General features: G+C 44.0%; 1 long non-coding RNA gene across 1 annotated transcript; it reads left to right on the forward strand.

Moving 5' to 3' along the window:
- The first annotated feature begins 5,618 nt into the window (after positions 1–5,618).
- On the forward strand, positions 5,619–10,420 carry LOC135369198 (uncharacterized). The gene is made up of 2 exons (XR_010414968.1): positions 5,619–6,512; positions 7,144–10,420. It is a non-coding gene; the product is annotated as an uncharacterized LOC135369198 (long non-coding RNA).
- The last annotated feature ends 5,072 nt before the right edge of the window (positions 10,421–15,492 follow it).

Genomic DNA, 15,492 nt, shown 5'->3' on the forward strand with positions numbered 1-15,492 from the left:
GCAAGCACGCTCACTTAAGCGGCAATATTTTCTTTGCAGCTATGATTTTACCCGTCGAATATATTATGGTAATGGCTTGTTTCAGATGGTTGCGGTCAGTGGCAGTAGCCCGACGCAAGCTTGCTGCATGTCGGTAGCAGATTCACGGGTCAGTCTGAAGAGCTAAAGGCGGGCTCGTGCGAAAGAGCAGCGAAAAATCACGCAGCAATTTTTACTTTTCGGGTGCGGCACAGTAATTGTGCTTACACGAAAACGGAAGGTGTCTTATGCTCCTATACTCGAAAAGGGAGAGAGAGAGAAAAAAAAAAGAATGAAAAAATAGCCTATTACCTATCCTTGATACAACCCTTTCACTTATAAGAGAATTAGTCAAATTGGCTATACAAAGTCCCTAGCAGATCATTAGATTAAGCAGGTTCTTCTCCGACGCTCTTCAGTTATATGTGGGGAAGTTACTTTTATTTTGTAGTGCACTACCGTTACTCACTACTTTTTCAAAAAGTAACGCGTTACGTTATTCGTTACTGTTGCGGTAGTAGGTAACGCGTTAGTAACGCCGTTACTTCTAATAAGTAATGCCGTTACTTTTGCATTACTTCACCAGTTGTCCTTATAATATGTACCATTTTTGGTTGAGTTACATAGTGCATTCCGCAAACCAATGCAAGCAATGTTGGACACAATCAAGGGTCACCCATGAACACGACTTACGTGTACGATTTATTGCAACGCAGAAGTAGCTGATGTTCAAAATTGAGCTTCGCCCGTTTGGCTGAGAGGACGCCTAATGACCCGTGAGTGCTCCTTGTCAAGGTTGATAGAGGCGGTGACCTTTTATCTCACACAGTACAAATCCAAATAGCCAATTCCTTGGTACTTTGTTACTTGTTCAGAGGGCAGAGGCTATTTTTCTGTCGCTTTTGCACCATTCGTCCGAGAAATACCAGAGGGAGTGTGGTAAACACAGGTGAACAAAACAAAACAGAGGTGGTAAACAAAGGTGACATCTCTACCAGGGTAGGTCAATAACCTTTCCTTTGCGTTCTTCCTGGGTGCCGATGTGACCTTCTTGTCGTTGTTGAAGATGATAAGAAAAAATCGGGAATTTTCCCGTATTCTGCAGGCACTATCCTCGCTCAAGCTTTCAAGTTTAGACGATGAACCAATGTTCCCGAACACGCAGTAACGCATAACCCCGTTACGCGTTAGTTATTAAAAATGTAGTGACGTTACGTTATTCGTTACTTTTCTCCCAAAAGTAATGCGTTACTATATTTCGCTGCTCGAATGTAACGCGTTACCGGTAACGCACTACTTTGTAACGCGTTACTCCCCACTTATGAGCTTATGGCAGTTTGTTGATGGTATTTCTTGGTTTTTCTTTTTCGAGAAAGGGGTTTCCTAATGGAAGTAACAGAATTCGTCTGGTGACTAACTCAATTTCCTTAATACACTTGAGTAGTCCGTTCGCGTCGTCGCGCCGTTCGCGTGGCTTCTCATCCTCAAGGAAGTGCCATCGTCGGCCTCTATTTCTTTTATTTTACGTACGTGTTTTAAACCGGGAGCCTAATCGCTTACTCGGCCAAAGAGCTAACGTATATGGTTGAGGTATTTGTTAAAAGTTACAGAACTTGCTTTGAGGTATATCTCTTCACTTATCACGCGAAGGACGTCGTGCACGAGTAGTATATCACGTGTCCCGCTTGACCAGTCCACCCCCCACCCACCCCCCTCGTTAGCTCCTTAGATGTGCGTGCCATGAAGCCCAAGGAATGTATCTGGCATGACTGATGTGGCCAAGGAGTGGATTGTGAATAACATGCTCTGTTACAGTGGTAGCGTTGCGATATGTTGTGATCTTGATGTTGAGGGGACGGATCCATATGGAAGTGCTGAAAGGGTGGGAAGGCACTCTCGCGGCTTCTCGCTACACTCTTAAAAATGATGGTGGTGATAGGGCTCGGCGTTGTCGGCCTCACAGAGGCTCTTAAAAATGAACTTCACGGCATAGCATGCTTCTAGCCAATCATCATCTCGAATTATATTGTTGTCTGCCCTGATTTGTTGAAAACGGGAGGCGTACGCCATTTTTGTGACGCATATGCTGTTCATAATTGTCTCAAAAAGGCGTACGCCTCCAGTTTTCAACAAATCGGAACAGATAATTCGTATCACTCGATAATTCGAACAGGTATCATTCGATATGGTGGTTGGCTAGGAGCGTGAGATAGATGATGAATTAGGAATAGTTTTAAAGGGGCTTATGGGGCATGACATTCTCGGGTGAACATAAACAAGTCCCCGCCACAACTTCCGGTGCCACGAATACTTCTGGTCTTTCCGCGAGTAAGGACGCCCGGAACCAGCCGCTATGCAGAATTATATATTTCGCTTCCCTGATATGTTGAAAACGGGAGGAGTACACTTTTTTCCGTTCTGTTGTTAAAGTTCTCGGCCCATGGAGTAACTCTGCACATCAGTGCCGTGCACATCGCGCGTTTCGTTCCTTTCTGAGGGCCACCGACCTCCTTCAAGAACTGTAGGGGTTCTTTTGTTTTCCTTCCCTCTTCATCCTTTCACGTAAACCTTTTTGGAATGGGGTAGGGCCCTGCACTCAACGCAGGGAAACATCCCACATCATCATCATCATACATTCATCTATGTCGTTGTTGTTAAGTTGAATTGCCACATAAAGGCGTTACGACCCTCTGTCTCCTCAAATCACAAGCAAATCGGGCAATGTATAAATCGGACAGTGGTTTGCGCAGAGCGTATTTGCTGTGAAACCGGAGGCGGATAAAACGGCCTGTGCATGTATGTGTAAAGTTAAACACACGATAGGACAGTGATTTAACCAGACCCCTCCTACAAATCTCAAACGGCTGCCAACACCGCTAACCTATGATTGTAAGACAGAGGGAGGCGTACGCCTTTTTGTGACAATTTTCATATATCCAAATTGCCACAAAAAGGCGTACGCTCCCCTCTATATCTCCAAATCAGAAGCGATAACCCTATCATTCGTGGCAATGATTGGCGCGCACAGCGCGCTATGCTGTGAAGTTCTGTTTTTAGAGTGTACCCCTGTCACATGGCAAACTGAATGTCATTCCCAGCGAATGACATTCACGCTGAAGGACATTCGTTTCGTGTCACACGGTGAAATCAAATGGCAATGCATGCGAATGATATTCGGCCAGCGAATCAGTTCGAAGAACTCATTCGCTTTTCCATGTCGCACCGACAGTGTATCCTCGCAGTAGCGAAGTAGCAAAAACAACAACGATAAACCGTTCGAAGAAAAAGACGAAAGAAAAGTTTTATTCCAATATTTTATCACGAATTTGATAACTTTTGACACGAAGGAAGGAAGGCTTGACACTTAAACAACGAGATTTGGCCGAGGCAGACCAACAATTAGGGACGACACAGACAAGTTGTTTGCATTCGGCTTGACACTGTTTTTCGGAGAACTATACCCTCGTTCCCAGTGGCCACGTTGCCAAGTGCGGTGCAGATAGGTTTCTTAGTTGTCTTTCCTTGTGATACTTCGTCCATTAAGTGACTTTTTTTTAGGGAAATGATCTAATGCTGCGCTATCGTTTCGAGCAAAAGAAATAAAAATATAACTAACGTGCATGTATAATGCTCCATATGTTCGGCACTGGTGTCTTAATTATCGACACCGACATCATTTACGATTGACATTCTGTTTCTTCGCGTAGCTCCACGCAAGACAAACGAACGAGATTCGGCGCGACTGTCATTTGTTCGGAATGCTATTCACTTTGCCGTGTCACCGGGGTATAATATTCGCCCTCTGCAGAAAGTAAACCGTTATCGATCTCAACATCACTTGGCGTCATCCGTATGCAGGAAGCCGTAATCTTTTCTCCGTGAGAAGAGTTACGCTCAGTGAGAGTTGCCATTTCAAGATCAAGTTCGCGGAGATTGAGGGCTACATGTAGAGACTCGGAAGATAGGGGGCGGCGACGACGACGGCTTTTTCGATCGTGCGATAGGAGGTTCCCATTACGATAAAATCGGTAAAACGAGCGTCGACGGTTACACTGTGATGCACGGCGAAGGTAACTGATTGGAGAGGAGGTACAGGAAGCCTTCCTTCTTTACCTTTACAAATACTATATGTTGATAAACTAACATTTACTGACCAGCGGCGTCGCCGAGCTAGTAAAAGCGCGTTGCATGGTGGTAGGCAATGTCGGGGTCAATATTGAAAGGTAATGGGTTCGAATCTTATCACCGGTGTGCTGTCTGCGACCCTCCCTAGGTTTTCCGGCAGACTTGCCAGACTAATGGCAGAACGGTTGCCCTTCAAGTCGGCCCAGGACGCATACTTGTCCCTCTGTCTCTTCCTGCTGTCCTCTCTCCATAAGTCCACGCCGCTTGGTCGCCGCTATCGTATACGCCGCTCATACTTCCAGTTGTTTCGTGGCGCTACACGTGGCCAAACACGGAACTTAAAAAATATAGATACCCAGACAACCACGAAATGTAGAATCAACGTTGACATAACACTGCAAATCTACAACACCGTCGTAGAAGCTGCGATAGCGTGCAACGTAGATTCTACGTAGAAAAAAGATGGCTGTGCGACTACAAAACACGACAGTCTGAATTTTCTTTTCTTCTCTCGCATCCTTCTTTTCCTCTCTTGTTCCAACTTAGCAGAGGGAAAATACAGTAGAGCGCAGTTTTTCCGGTCTTCACTTTATGTACCCCGTGCTATCCGGACAAAAAGACATAGCAGCCGATTTCATTCCATGTAATTTGCTTTATTTATCCGGGCTTCAGTTTCCGGATACGAACAAGGATTGCCAGACACCACTGAGGAAAATAAACAACAACTGTCTTCACGTATCTGAGTGGTTGAATGGATAGATTATAGGGGACGCTTTGGGCCTGTTAGTAGGACAGCATGAAATGGATCGCCACGAAATGGAGCGTTCAAACCAGAGGAAGAGAGAGCAGCAGACAGAGACAGAGAACAGGCGCTATTTGTGGGTGTCTTCGTCCGGTTTTAGCGCTTTTAATTTCAAGATTAGGGGAACCAAGAATATTACAGCGTTTTGTTTACCAATTTCGCAAAACAAAACAGAAAAGAAGTTTCGGAAACAGAAAGTGATCGCCAAGAGAGCAACGGTAACTTCGATATCTCCGCCCTTACTTTTGAGGCCTTGTATGTATTTGTCCCTTCTATGTTGTTCCAGCCTCAGAACATCAGTTCTTTCATATCCAAAGATGTTGGTGGATCAGGGTCGTCCAGATTGTCGACTGTTTCGAAGTGAGTGCAAAGAGGAACATTTATTCTATGTTTCTATTATATTATATTCCCTTCCCAGTCTCTCTCCACTGGGAGGTTGTCGCTGCCTTCGGCAGATCCCCCTTCCACCTCCTCCTTCGAGCAAAGGCAGCAAGATAACTACGACAATGAACCGAGTGCACAACGCGAATGCTCAGCCGAGATAAATAGCTTCCGCTAAAAGAACGGATGCCCTAACTTCCGCTTCTGCGCCGCTGCTGCTTACCTATCTACTTCCGCTCGAGCGAATACATGCACTGACATGGAGGTGAATCAGTGGCAGAGAGTCCTTCAGCCCATATGGCATCTAATTCACAATACCAAGGGCCTCTACGTCAATACAAAGAGAGTTCTGACGGTGATGTTGGAGTCCTGTTGGTGTTGAAGTTGGAGTTGGTGTTGAAGTCCTAGGGATGACGGGGGAGGTGACGGAGATGATGCATGGATATTCTGAGCCACAAGGCCAAGGAGATGAAATATGGGGAAAGTCGGACGTTGAAGTCGATCCTACTTTCTTTCGAGAAGACGTTGAAGGTGCCGTTGAACAAGTGTGGAGACTCGCCCAAACGTTGGGATGTAGATGTAACAGTTTCGTCGATAGTTCAAACCGATGGCTTGGAGATGTGGCTCCTCAAGTCAGAAGCACACAACTCTTTGAAATTATTGAAGGAAGTTCAAGGTACGGACAGCGAAGAGCCATTAGTGTTGTCTATCACCCAGAATCCTCCGACCAAGAAGAAGGACATCTCCATGTCTACCATTCCTGTGCGTTTAGAAACTCCACCTGCAAGTGCGGCTTTATCAGACTTTTCCCAGGATTCAAACAGCGAACTCGACCAAGAACTATTTTCGTTAATACCATCTACAAAGCCCTCTACTGGTATCACTTCATACAATATTACTGCACTGGACCGAGACGTTTATTACTCTTGGATATCCACCAAAGAGAGTACCGATATATCAGAGACATCGTAAAGATGAAGTCCATAGAAAACTGGAAGTGTGCGAGCTTTCGAGCGAAGACGAGTCTATTTCACAAGACCGAAGGAAAGAAGTTTCAGAAAGCGAGAAGTCTGATGAAAGAGCTACAGACAGAACTTCTAAAACTCGCCAACAACGAAAAAGAAGTGCGCAAGTCGAGCTATCTCAAATTCGACACAAAAAGAGCTGGATTCTACATAGAGACCTAGTAAGTGCGATAAAGAACTTTCTCTGTGTTCCCTTTTTTTAGTTCATGCGAACTTAGAGAGTGGCTTAACAACGACGCTTTAGCTTACTTTGACACAAGTGATAATGACTATAAACGCGCTGTAAATGAAGTACAGAGAAAATCCCAGCACCTATCCATTCCAGAAATCAACCAATGGATTTTAGAGTGCCGTAACGAACCAGTCTTCTATGCTAGAGAGCCTAATCATTACATGGATCTTAACGATTCAATTAATGTAACTCTATAGCTCTTTCAGCAGTCTTCTCGCTTTCTGAAACTTCTTTCCTTCGGTCTTGTGAAATAGACTCAACTTCCCTCGAAAGCTCGCACACTTCCAGTGGTCCATCGACTTCATCTTTACGATGTCTTTGATATCTCGGTATACTTTCAAATCCAAATATGGTCCCTTGGTACTCTCTTGAGTACCAAGGTGGAGGTGGAGTACCTTGGAGGTGGATCTCCAAGAGTAATAAACGTCTCGGTTCAGTGCAGTAATATTTATGAAGTGATATACCAGTAGAGGGTTTCGTAGGTGGTATTAACGAAAATAGTTGTTCGTCGAGTTCGCTGTTTGAATCCTGGCAAAAGTCTGATGAACCTGCACTTGCAGGTGGAGTTTCTGAACGCACAGGAATAGTAGACATGGAGATGTCCTTCTTCTTGGTCGGAGGACTCTGGGTGACAGACAACACGCTCTTCGCTGTCCGTACGTTGAACTCCATTCTCTGACACCTTCAATAATTTCAAAAAGTTCTGTGCTTCTGACTTGAGGAACCACATCTCCAAGCCATCGGTTTGAACTGTCGACGAATCTGTTACATCTACGTCCCAACGTCCATACTTGTTCAACAGCACCTTCAACGTCTTCTCGAAAGAAAGTAGGACCGACTTCAACATCAGATTTTCCCCATATTTGATCGCCTTGGCCTTGTGGCTCAGAATATTCATCATCTCCGGCTTAACAACGACGCTTTAGCTTACTTTGACAAAAGTGATAATGACTGTAAGCGCGCTGTAAATGAAGTACACAGAAAATCCCAGCACCTATCCATTCAGAAATCAAGCAATGGATTTTAGAGTGCCGTAACGAATGCTAGAGAGCCTAATCATTACATGGATCTTAACGATTCAATTAATGTACTCGAATAACTTTTGCTGCATGAGTACCACGAGAATGACAGAGTTCGAGAATTTATTATGCGACTGTACAATATCTTAGAGAAGAAGGAACCCAAGAGAAATACTATGTACGTCACAGGGGAGCCTAACTCAGGAAAAAACTATTTTCTTTGATTGTGTAGCGGGACTCATGCTTAAAGTCGGACACGTAGCTAATATGGTGCGCGGAGAGCATTTCCCATTGAACGATTGTATTGCTAGACGCATACTAATCTGGAGCGAACCAAGTATCATGCCCTCCGCGTACGATACCGTTAAAATGTTGTCGGGAGGAGACACTTGCCCAGCTAACGTTAAGTACCAAGGCCATTCTGTCATTTCACGTACGCCTTTAATCTTTACGGGTAACGTTTTCATTTTCCCTAATACTGCTGTTTGGCTTAGTCGGATGTATAAGGAACAATGGCGTAGTGCACCATTCCTTAAATATACCAAGGGATATACAACACCGAAAGCTCTTCTTGCTATTTTTGAGAAGTACGATCTTCTTTAATAAACTTTGTGTGTGTTCAATAAAGAATAAACACTCATAGGTGGGGTATGAATGTATTTATTCGAAACCATATATATACAAGGACAAAAAGGTGAGCATGTCTTTCTTATGCAGTAGTAATCCTCGGTTTATCTAACCAATTTGCTTTTTTAGTAATGCAGGCATTGAACTGGGACTTGTCATTGTTTTTCTTCTTCCAGCCCAATATAACAATGATTCAAATCACTATTCAAATCTGTCGCACCGAGACTAACAGAAGCATATTGTGGATCCCAGCCTTGAATGATAGGCATATTTACATTTGGGTGAACACTATTAATATTATGTTCTGTTTCTAAGAAAGTTTCTATTTGCCACTGAACTACTACATTAGCAAATGTAGCTTTAGGAGCAAGAGCTGCATTACTTTGCACAGGTAATACACCAAAAGTACAAGTCGGAGGTGCATCTGGATTATTTGACACTCCAACATTTCTTTGCATATAAGCATTCTTTTCTATTATATTATTATATTGAACGTGATCACTATAGTATGGCTTACTCGCACTAGCTGATATTTTAGTACTGATTGACATTGGAGAAGTTGTTCCTGCATCATTAGTATAATTGGAAGCGACTTCAGTACAAAGAGCATTAGTAAAACCTTCCAGTATAGGTTGACTAGTTTGTGATCTCTGGGATAGATACGGAACTTTTAAAATTCCACACTTACGGTATAATTCCTTTGCAATCATTCACATTACGAACTTAATAATGTCGTAGTAAATTAGGAGTACCCTTGATAGTTTTATACCTAGGAATAATTGTATATCTATTCCAGTGCCTAGGTACCAACCAGGTAGTACCAATACTACAGCCAATCGAATTATCGTTTCCGTATAATATATCGGCCGGTGGAACTCCTGTAGTAAGTGATGTAACAGACGTTAAATCTGCTGTATCTACTGTGACGCTACTAGAAATATAATTCATGATTTTATTTGAATACTACACCATATCCTATTTGCACTAAAGTTTGACTGTTAGCAAACGATGACACTGCTTCATTCGTCGCAAATGGTAATCTATATCCGAGAGGTGTTATTTTTATTGTACATCGCTTTGCCCGAGTATTTATGGGGAGATTAGAAAATTCTGTTGGTGACATAAATAATTGTAAATTATTTGCACTTATATCGGCAAGAGGAGTAGTAAGCATTTCGAACTTTGAGGTACTCCAATAAGCGTCCCAATTGTCGAAACTTTTAAGTCCAAATTGTAATCCAGCAGCGTACACTTGAAATGTTTTTCTATATACTCCATGTGCCTCTGAAACACCCGGATCACGAATAATTGTAGCCATAACATCAGCTCCAGTTCCTCCTGGCAAGGAAGATCCAGCTTGTGGTCGTTGAACTTGGACTGCTACAATGTTTTCTTCTTGAGAAGTATTACCTCCTTCTTGTATGCCACTGTCTCCGCTTTCGTCCAAACGAGGTCTTTTTCCTGGTGGACCCATCTTGGGCTGGAATAGACTACTGGACAATGTCGTGTCGGCTAAAACCTTCGATGTATTTGTTGCAAGGGATCAGGACCACCTAGCATCATTATAAAATCATTATGTCATTGTATATATAATTATTATCTTGCTTGCTACACGTGTGCATTTTACCCTTCATCATCACTGTATATATAATTACTGCATTCTCATCATTTGCCATTTGTATCTACTGCGTCCCCTGCTATGTTCCAATAATTATCTGCATTGTTTCATGTTTGTACTTTTTATTTTCTTGTTATCGATTTACCATCACTCCTACTTGGGCACTCAGAAGGAAGCCAAGTAGTATCAATAAATAATAATGAATAATAATTGTTGGTACTTTTCAATCCGTTGCCCTGGTGCAAAGATAGGGCATTTGACGATTGAGTACAAGTGGTCCGTGTTCAGTATTGAACTAAACAACTTTATTTCAGGATGATGGGGAGTTTCATCGCTGGGGGCGATACTCTACCCCATTGCTGAAGGTGAAGCAGGTGAAGCAGTATTGATTTTTCTTCATTTCTCCTACAATCCGAAGTAGTCGCAGAGAATGAAGCAGACGAACCCATCCTTTTCTGGAAGTATTCTTACTCCATATCCTTACTTACATATTCGTGAACCGCCAACTAATGATTCAAGTGCTGTGTCAATATGGTCAAACTACGTTGGAGAATAAAATATAATAAAATTGTCTGGATCGTTTGCTCATTGTATATGAAAAATTCGAACGCATAAGAGGGTTGTGGGACGCATTGTTTGTTCAGTGCCGAGATACTTGACGCGTCCAGAAAAATAGTCGGAACACGCGTATTAGGCAGTAGAGAGCATCGTGTTTCCAGCACCCCAATAGGCGCTTTCCGATTACTTTTCTCTACGCATCATGTATCTGGATGCCGACGTAGGTGATAGACAGCACGTAGATATACACGGAGATTTTGTCTTTTCTCTCCCACAGCGTAATGTCTTCGTAACTGTCTGGAATGCAGGGTGGCCAGTACGTTACGCGCGTCTCCGGATTCGAAGGACTCATGTATATTTGTAATATCTGACATGATCGTTTGGGTTGCTTCTCAACGGGTCCAAGTGTGCCAGCAAGCTACACTTGAAACACTCGTTTTCGTGACTCGGCGGAAGTTGGACGTTTGCGAGAGTCGTGCACCTTATCCTCTTCGGTTTTAGACGCGTTAGTTAGTTAGTTAGACGGTTTAGACGCGGTCACAGATGAAGCAAACAGAATCAGTCGCCTGTTTTCGACGGATTGAATGTCATTGGAGGTGAAACCAGACTCTTCTCTCGCATAGTTTTCTACCCGTTGCGAGGACTCTGCGATGCAGCATTTATCGCGTCTTCGATTTCCTGGCGGTTATGAACCACTCTCATGTGAAGGTTGACGTGAAGGACATGAGAAGTCAACCCGTCGGCTCCGTCCGTTAACCATGAGAGCCTTCGAGCACATACAAAATCTGAAAGGCATGAAATAAGCTTTGAGAGAGCGCATGATTACTGGTGCTGTACTGGGTAGATAGAGTCGCAAATCATCGATGTTGTCGTCGTGGGAGCAGAGAAGCGTGTACCTAGTAGCCGTTCCGTCGAATGCCTCATCTGTGACAAACTAAAGAAGCAATCGTCTCTCCGTGACAGACGGATGATTCTCTACAACGTGATGTCTTAATTCTACGCAACATGCACATGCATACGACAATGACGCGAACGGCCTCGACGAGAAACGAAAGGAAATACAATTTTGAATAAAAAAATTGGACTAAAGTCTAGCTAATGCGCTAACGCTCTGGGGCGTCCTGGGCTGAATTCTACATGACGACATATATCTGAAGAAGACCCAGAGCGGACTCGAACGCTGGAACCTCCGACACTCGACATGGCACGCTAACCACTAGACTCATCCGTATTTGATAAAAATTCTCCCTCCAACATCGTCTCTATGATGTTTTCATTTCGCGAGGTTCGTATCTAAATACATCCAAACATGTCCAAACACATTCAAGGATGTTATAGAAAGTGAGAAGAGCAGCGTTACTATAAATGTTGAAGCGACAGTGTGATCGTCATTCATGTGACCACCACCATGCTGAGCTCGGAGGATCGTCGTAAGTAATATCCATGAGGACGTCGAACTGTTTGAAGAGTTTCGATTACAGTTTACAACAATTTTACGGCGCGTTAAGTCGGTTTCTTCCCACCTCACGTGTTTCGGGAGATTCGACATCAGTCTTCATCAGGTACCGAGTGAACCTGATGGTGTATCTTTTCCATCTTCCTCCTCCTGTTCCTTTCCGAGTCGAATTGTTTAAACGTACGTCGAACGGCACCGTTCGTCAGCCAAGAAAAGGTCGCATCAATCGGTCCGTCCAATGCTTTTGCACTGGACGGTTATAGAGCGGATCAAACTGGAAGGTGGAAGGATGCGTACCTTTGGATGCGTACAAACCGCCGCATTTGGTGCAGAAGAACATGACGCTGCTTGCTTGCTTATTATGGGGTAAGAGTGGTCAGCCATATCGTCTGGCTGACCACTCTTGATGCACTTTAGCTTCGGAAACTCGAAAATCAAGACGACGGTGATCGCGTAGGGCAGGGCTTTAGCGAAGCGTTTTGGAGGCGCACGTTCCGTTTTCGCAACGTGAAGTAGAAGAACATGTCTCCACGTCCAAGTTGAAGCAGAGAAGGAATCAGTTCGGTTTGAATCGGTCGTAGCCGTACTTGAAATGTTTCTCAGCCGGTTCTCGTAAGAAGTTAAACTACGGAATTTTCACGGAGCGATAGGAACATTTCCGATCGCTTCAAAGGGCCGCTGTGCCGCGTTTTTCGGGAGTTCGCGGCCAACAAATGTCCCTGTTGGAAAATGTCACACATGGTTACAGAAATGGTTCTTGCACTGCGATGGGACACTTTCCGATCGCTTTAAAAGGTATATAACAGGGTAAATGTAGAGGAGGTAAATGATTTGTAATCGAAGCAGTCGAAGGGCAACTAACAGTAAGAGGTAAGAGTAATTGCAGGTAATTAAAGACAATTAAATCAATAAGCGAGTTTAAAGGTAATGACTGTAAGATATATGTAAGTAAGGGAAAGGTGAAATGAAATTAAAGATTACCGATGGTAATTAAATGCGATTAAATATAATTAACGTCAATTAAATAGGAATGAAGAGTAATTAAAGTTTGTAAACGTAATTAAAAGAAATTAAATGAAATTCAAGGTTACCTGAGCTGTCCTGCGGTTACCATTGGTAATTAAAGGGTAATAGACCTCTCCCTGTTTGTAAACAAATGACGTCATAGTGTTTGACAGCGCCACCGGTTGGTAGAGTTGAACTATGCTCGAAGCTACGGGGCGAACAAAGTCGAGCCCGAAAAGCACGGTCTTGATGGGATTATGATGACCCCTGAAAGGGACGCGGCCTTCGGTCCTACTTTTCTTTCAATGGGAGGCAGCGAACAAGTTCGCATTCGTGGAACCCACTTCTCCCCTTGCGATCTGTTTCGGTTTCAGTCTGTCTACCAACGTCATGATGACGTTTCTCGGATAGAAGTTTATTGAAAGTAATTGAGACTAATTAAAAGTTAATTAAATGAACTTACATAGAACAATGGAAAGTGCCGAGCCAGAAGACCGGAGACGGGTATAGACCAGTATAGACAGGAGCCGGACAACCGGAAGTCAGATTAGACCGGAAGTGGAGAACCGGAAGTCGAGTTGGACAGGAAGTGGTAGAAGAAGTCAGGCATAGACGGGAAATAGACAACGAGAAGTCGGGTTTAAACCGAAAGTGGATGACCGGAAGTCAAGCATGGACTGGGAAAGGCTTTTAATGCTAACGCATTTCTCTCGCATTTACCTCTAAATCGCCACTGAATTTTTTTTTATGTATTTTGCGTCGCATCCTTGGATTGTTCTTCCCGAAGCCCTCCATGGAATCCACCGCTCTTCCTCTTGATATGGCTGTCCTTTTTACTGCGCCCGATATCCCTTCGCCTCCTGCCAAATTCCTCGGCAAGCGCTTCAACGTTTTCATTATTTTTCTTTTTTTTTGCGATCGGTTTTGTGTGTTGCAGGATGGGTACGATAAATTTGGATATGTTGCTCAACACTACCATCTCGTTGGAACAGGGTACCTGTATACAAAGGAATTTGGAGTAACTACGGTGCATGTTTTAAGTGCAACTTTAAATTACTTCGCCCTGGACAGCAACGGTAAACGTCTTCCCGTTTCGTCCCTCGAGAACAATCGTCACTGAGGGGATTTCGAATTGAGAAAGGTTACAATACTGAATGTTACGTAACGTGTAGGTGACAACATGCTTCTCCTCTGCAAACACGGTATGCACGGTAACTCAAAGAGTCTTAAGGGTGAGGCGTCCTCGGAAAGCCGAACTTAACATTTCTGCTCACCTTCGCAGAAGCTGAAGCGCACGCGTTCATCAATCGGCTCGTTCATCGCATCGAGGAGTGCTTGGGGTGCAGCATATTAGCCGGGAGGATGGTGTACTTGCAATGATCGTGGGATTTCGATTTTCGTCTTGATTAAAAGAGGAAATTGACGAGTTAAGGGGACAGGCATTCGTAGAGTTGCTTCCTGACCCCCGACGGGCGTGAACCGCAGCAGGTTTAAAAAGGGCTCTCGAATGTGCAACTCCTTCGGCGTTTTCAAAGTGTAGACGTTATCCGGGAATTCGAGAGAGGCGTCGACTTTGCGAGTCTGGAAATACTTGTTGAGCGTTGTGGGTACTGGTTGTTTTGAGCGCCACCAGATGGCGAAACAGGCGTTCTGTGTGGCAGACTATGTGCTAGGCGGCGTGTAAAAACGTGAGCATTGGAGGTATCGGGGATTATTTTGTGGACAGAAGACAGGGCTGCTTCGGAGTGTACGTAAAGGTACGCAATAAACGTTTTTTGTTTGTTGGTTGCACTTTTCGCTTGCTGCGACTTCCTCGGCGACGGAACCAACGGGCTGACGCCCGGAGGTTGTGAAAACACGAGTTTCCACAACTGGCGCCCAACGTTTGGGGTGGCAGTTCGTCCGTTCGACAGCCGAAAAGACGCAGCACGTGTTGTTCATCTTAAAGGGACTACGCAATCATTTTTTGTCACTTTCATCAGAAAGAAAACATTTTTCTGAGTCTAGAACCAAAATTTTACCTTCGTCATGCGAGGAGTATTCTCAGGAGCGAATTTAAACGAAGCGGCGAGGGGCGTACCGCTGGCGCCGCGCTGTGGCAAACTGCCGTGCGGAAACACAGCGAGCAACTTGGCGGGACCACGGCCGGATCCGCGGATCCGGATCACTAAACTCAGGTGGTGCACTGTTGATAAAAATAGACTTCGTTTAGCATGATCTTAGAAACCATACTTTAACAGAATATTTATGTAGTATATTGAACATATGTATCGGTTCTTTTCTCTTCACTCATCTGCTTTCATGTTCATGTTTACAGGTGGAGCCTGAGACCCCCGAAGTGAGACAGCACGATCACTGCAACCCACTATTCAGAGCAGACCAATGTTGTGCAGACTCCTTCCAGATTCCTCTTTGCAGCATTTTCTTGCATACCTTTCGGGCTCTGTGTGTTGTTCATAAGTTTTTTTTTTATTTGATTTCAGTTAGCTTCGTCATACGCACAAATATGATATTGAGGGGGGCATTTTCTTGTTTACGCCTGAATAAGATAGGATGCTTTTAAGATGTGCACACTTTTGTTCCTTATCTTATAATCATTACTCAGGTGGATTACTACATCCATTTA

Source organism: Ornithodoros turicata, chromosome 9 (assembly GCF_037126465.1).
Source record: "Ornithodoros turicata isolate Travis chromosome 9, ASM3712646v1, whole genome shotgun sequence".
In the NCBI taxonomy this organism is placed as follows: domain Eukaryota; kingdom Metazoa; phylum Arthropoda; class Arachnida; order Ixodida; family Argasidae; genus Ornithodoros; species Ornithodoros turicata.